This window comes from Peromyscus leucopus, chromosome 5 (genome assembly GCF_004664715.2).
Source record: "Peromyscus leucopus breed LL Stock chromosome 5, UCI_PerLeu_2.1, whole genome shotgun sequence".
Taxonomy (NCBI): domain Eukaryota; kingdom Metazoa; phylum Chordata; class Mammalia; order Rodentia; family Cricetidae; genus Peromyscus; species Peromyscus leucopus.
Genome location: NC_051067.1, coordinates 43748676 through 43754671, shown reverse-complemented (window position 1 = coordinate 43754671; position 5996 = coordinate 43748676). Strand labels below are relative to the sequence as shown.

Sequence of the window (5996 nt, the reverse complement as noted above, 5' to 3'; positions counted from 1 at the left end):
TCTTTTTCTTATCACATGTAGTGTAGTACTAAACACTACAAGATGCCAAGTCAATCCTGGCCAGGACCCCCCTTCCTTAACCATGTAGGCAGAAAACTCAATGTCTTAGATTCTACAGTGAATATTATCTTGAGTTTCTGCCAGAAATTAAATGACCATGAACTGGATAGCCACAGTAATGCCTGCTTCTGAATGTTGAGATCTAGTGAGGAGATCTGCCTGTTTCTGAACATGAGCTCATAGAGATCTGATAGGTAAAGGTGTCATTATTATTATTATTATTTTTTACGAAAGTCACTGCCGATCCAAAGACTATCTTAAAACTCAAAACCAAACCAAAGAGGAATTCCATGTCCTTGTGTTTGTCCCCTGACAATATCAGATTATATTCACTTCAGGACTAAAATAATTAAAAAAACAAAAACAAAAAAGAAGAAAGAAAGAAAGAAAGAAAGAAAGAAAGAGAGAGAGAGAGAGAGAGAGAGAGAGAGAGAGAGAGAGAGAAAGAGAGAGGGGGAGGGAGGGAGGGAGGGAGGGAGGGAGGGAGGAAGGAAGGAAGGAAGGAAGGAAGGCAGGCAGGCAGGCAAGCCAGCCTTCACCAGGTGGGTCAAGACAGCACATGCTATTCAGCAACCCATGCAGACACATCACTACTCCCTTTGCCCAAAAGCCTTTCACGTAAATGTCCAGCCAGACAAAAGCCTGTTTTTCTACTGCTTTTGTGTGCTGTGGCAGGAAGCAGTTGTCAGCTACAGCTACGTTAGTGAAAAATAACAACTGCAGACGCTGAGACACCCGCCACAGTGTTCTTGTGGAAATCAAACTCTGAGAAATTTTTTAAATGTTTTCAACACATCAGCGTGAAGCATCGACCTAGTTGGAATCACTTAGATCTAAAGCAAATGCGCTGATTGTTTTCACAGCAGGCTTTTCTTCTTGGAGCAGAGCAAGAGCAGGCGCTGGTGCGAGGGTTGCATGGAAAGGTTTTCAGCCCCCTGCTTCTGTAGGCTGTCGCCTGTGACAGGATCAATACCAGGGTGAGCAGCACAGGAAGCTGACGGAAGATTATGAAGATGAGGTGAGCTGTGGAATTACCCTACAGGCTCTGCTCTTTCTCTGACCTCGAATCTCATCAACCTCGGACATAGATGGAAAACCACCAGGACAGAGACGGAGAAAGAGAGGAGGGCCCGGATGAATGGTATGAGGCAGCAGTATCTGTGCAAAGCCTGGGGGTCATCCGGCTGCCTGTTGTGGTCTCAGAAAAAAACAAACTCAGTGGCAAGGTGAGGTGGCATCATGACCAGCAGGAAGAGTCCCATGCCTCACCAGCAAAGCAGGTGCGCAGTAATTGATTGGTAACACTGTCTTCAGCAGGTTTTCATTACAGTGAATACAATTCCTGTTCTACTTTTGGACCCAGACAGGTGGCATTTCTGTTAATAATCTGCACAAAGTACCATGGAGAGGACGAACTGCACCCTGAAGACCCATCATCTGTCTAATGGGATTCTTGCTGGCCCCAAACTACACAGCACAGTTTTCCTTCAGTTAGAGCCCCAGACTATCCTCTGAGCCAGTCCTGGATCTTGGCAGGAGCAGTGGATCAGGAGAAGCCATTCTCATTCCAAGTGACCAGTACACACACTTGAAGGAACTTCTTTTTCCTATTAGTCTGAACTGTTCCAGCCAACTGAGCATACTGGAGATGTGGCTCATAATCAATGAACAGAGTCAGGTCCAAACTAAAATCGCTACACAATCTAACATTTGAACCTAAAGCATGAGATGTCTCTGGATTTCTCTAATGATTGTACAATATACAATGACAATATTTAAGAAGCATCCAAGAAATGCAAGGCTATTTTTAAATCTGTTTGCATAAGTCACTGGATGAACAAAGAAGAAGTATATGCTAGTGCTTCTAGGTATTAAATGGACTGTTATCTACAATCCCTCAAACCTGAAAATTGCCACCACCAAGTTTAGCTATCAATTTCTACACACACACACACACACACACACACACACTTTTTAAAGATGTATTTATTATTTTTATTTTATGTGTGTTGTCTGCTAGTATATATCTGTACTTCATTTGTTCCTGGTTCCTGTGGAGGCCAGAAGAGGGCGCCAAACCCCATGGAGCTTCAGTTCAGGATGTTGTGAGTTGCCATGAGGGTTCTTGGAACCAAACCTGGACCCTCTGCAGAAACAAGTGCTTTTAACAGCTGAGCCATCTCTCTAGCCCCATATACATCTGTTATTTTCATAATTAGTACCTTACAACATAAAGTTTCTCTTTTGGGCTAATATTGTACATTAGATCACCAGAATATACGCAGCTCATTCAGCTTCTTCGAAAACAATTTTAAATGGCTTTTAAATTATGAATTGACTTCATCTATTTCATCAGTCCTCTGTTTAAATATATCAGATGTTTGTTTTTGTGTGTGAACACTAAATACAAAGTCTTTTTTTTTTGAAGCAGAATTACTAGATCAAAAGCCCAAATGAATACTTTCTGTGGCTTTAAAAAAAAAAAAAAAAGGACCACACATTACTGAAATTTTATATTTTAAAAAAGAAAATTTCTCAAAAATCCCACAAGTATGAGATTAATATTGTAGTGTGTTCTTGGTGGACTTATGTGCACGCAGATAAAAATATGGATGTGTTTCTCATATTTTATTATTTATAAAACTGAACCAGGTAGTGCATAGTAGGGTATAATCTGCCTTGAGATTCATTTCATGTTGTCTTCCAAATTCAGAAATGGAGCTGACAAAGCAATGCTGGTTTCCCACAAGAACCCTTCCACGGCTTACAAATGGCAGAATTACCATCAGTCCATTGGCTTCTCTACCATACCACTCTCTTCCCAGTGTCTGACATTTGCATCTCATCCATAATGAGCGCTTCCTAAGTATATGTTGAGGAGCTTTTCGCAGAAGGAGAAGGAATCATATGGTGGGGAAGAGGAGGTGCATATCAGAAAATACTCAAAAAATTTGCCTGATGAGAAAGATAACTTGCAATACTTCAAAGAAAGATCAGCTCAATAATTTACCAAAGCAGCAAGTGAGGAATGTTTCTTCTTAATAACTGTGAATCACAGACCTCAAGGCAAAATAAGCACTATGTTATGACACTAGTTTTATATATATATATATATAAAACTTTGTATAATCTAGATAGTAACCCTCTACTAGTTGTATAGCTGGTAAATTTTTTTAACCCTTTCCTTAGGTTGTATCTTTCACTCAAACAATCCTGTCCTTTGTTGTGGAGCTTTTTAGTATCCTGAGGTCCCATTCATTAATTGTTGGTCTTAACGCCTGTGCTATCAGCATCTTGTTCAGAAAGTCTTTCCTGTGCCAATGAGTTCAAACGTACCCCTACTTTTTCCTTTATCAGATTCAAGGTATCAGGTCTCATGTTGAGGTCTTTGATCAGCTTAAAGTTTTGCTTGGCTGAGAGATAAAGATCTAGTTTCATCCTTCTATATGTAGCTCCCTAATTTGACAATTATCATTTGTTGAAAATCTTCTCAATGCGTCTTTTTTCCCTGAGTATCACAAGTTTATTTAGCAAAAAGTTTCATATGAAAATGCACATGATCCAATTCCACACCATAGTCAAACAGGCTCTTTGGGGAGGGATGTAGACTCCCCTGCTGGAAAGCCATTGTTCAGACTCTTTCCAAGGGTTCTAACATGATGATGCTGTTTCCTCACGTGACCACCATGACAATGTTATTCTGTTGCCCACTGGTTGCCATCTCCACACATTCATCATGCACAAGATTCATAAAGGGATCCAAGCCCTGTAGTATTCCTTGTATATATCTGCCACCATTTAATTTCGAAGATAACTTCTTCAGTTTGGGAGGGCGGGCCTTGCTCATGGCAACTTCTCAATTGTCTCAGCACAACCTCCATGTGTATTGTTAAATACTTTGTCAAAACTCAGTGGCTAGAGGAGTGTAGGCTTATGTGTGCAATTCTATTGCAATGATCAGTGTTTCTGTTTTTATGCCAGTACCATGCTGATTTCATTATTATATTATTATATTCTATAGTATGACTCAAAGTCTGGGATGCTGATCCTTCCAACAATTTGTTGTTGTTTTATTTTAGTTTGTTGCTGTGGGATGGTCTGTATGTCAAATTGTTCTGATTGGTCAATAAATAAAACACTGATTGACCAGTGACCAGGCAGGAAGTAGGTGGGACAAGGAGAGAGGAGAATTCTGGGAAGCAGAAGGCTGAGGCGGGGAGACACTGCCAGCTGCTGCCATGACCAGCAGCATGTGAAGACGCCGGTAAGCCACCAGCTACGTGGCAAGGTATAGATTTATGGAAATGGATTAATTTAAGCTATAAGAACAGTTAGCAAGAAGCCTGCCACGGCCATACAGTTTGTAAGCAATATAAGTCTCTGTGTTTACTTGGTTGGGTCTGAGCGGCTGTGGGACTGGCGGGTGACAAAGGCAAGACAGGAAAACTCTAGCTACAGTTTGTTCACTTTTTCTTTTTTTTTTTTTTTTTTTTTTTTTTTTTAGTTTATGTATTTATTTTGCATTTCAACTGCTGTTTCCCCTCCCTTCTCTCCTCCAAGCCCCTGTTCTTCCCCTCTGACCCTTCTTCATCCACTCCTCCTCCATTTCTCAGAAAAGGGCAGGCCTCTAATGGATATCAACAAAACATGGCATATCAAGTTACAGTAAGACTAAGCACCTCCTCTTATATTAAGGCTGGGCAAGGCAACCCAGTATGAGTAGGGTCCCCAAAGCCAGCAAAAGAGTCAGAGACAGCCCCTGCTCCCACTGTTAGGAGCCCCACAAGAAGACCTAGTTACACAACTGTAACATACATGCAGAGAGCCGAGGTCAGTCCCATGCAGGCTCCCTGGTGGTCAGCTCAATCTCTGAGCCCCTGTGAGCCCAGGTTAGTTGATTCTGTGGGTTTTCTTGTGGTGTCCTTGACCTTTCTGTCTCCTACAATTCTTCCTCCTCTTCAGCAGGATTCTTGAGCTTGGTCTAATATTTTGTTGTGGGTCTCTGCATCTGTTTCATTCAGTTCTTCCAGCAATTTTTTTTATTGTCCAGTATTGTTCTGAGTGTTGAGTCTTTATTATTTCGATATAAAATTTAGTATTATTTTTTCTATTTCTGTGAAGAATTGAGTTGAAATTTTGATGGTGATTTTATTGCATTTGATAGATTGCTTTTGGGAGGATGGCTATTTCCACAATATTAATCCTACCAATCCATGAGCATGGTAGCCCTCTCCATTTTCTACTATCTTTTCAATTTCTGTTTTCAATGTCTTAAAGTGCAAGTCTTTAACTTGTTTGGTTATATTTATTTCAAGCCATTGTATTTGTTTTGAGACTATTGTGAATGCTATTGTTTCTCTGATTTTGCTCTCTGGCCTTTGTATGTAGGAAGGCTACTAATTTTTATATGTCAAGTTTGTATTTTTCTACTTGCTGAATGTGATTATCAGCTGTAGGGGTTTTCTGGTGGAGTTTTTATGGTCTTTTGTGTACACAATCATATAATCTGCAAATAAGGATACTTTGACTTCTTCCTTTCCTGTATATATCAACTTTATCTTCTTTACTTGTTTTATTGATCTACCTAAGACTTTGAGTGCTATGTTCAACATCTTTGCCTTATTCTTGATTTTAGTCATGATGCTTTAAAGTTTTCTCTGTTTAGGATAATGTTAACCACCTTTATTACGTTGAGAAATGTCCCCTGGATCCTTAGACTCTCCAGGACAAAGTTGTTTAAAACAAACAACTCACTAAAAAAATGGAGCACAGAACTAAACAGATACTCCTCAAAAGATGAAATACAAATGGCCAAGAAACAATTTTTAAAAGTATTCAACATCCTCAGTCATCAGGAAAATGAAAATTAAAAAAACTTTGAGATTTCTTCTTATCACAGTTAGAATAGCTAAGCTTAAGAAAATGACAACAAATAC

At 39.9% G+C, this 5996-nt stretch overlaps 1 pseudogene; it reads right to left on the bottom strand.

The window, feature by feature from the left end:
* Nucleotides 1-3691: 3691 nt before the first annotated feature.
* On the bottom strand, nt 3692-3907 carry LOC114685463 (annotated as a pseudogene).
* Between the last annotated feature and the right edge of the window lie 2089 nt (nt 3908-5996).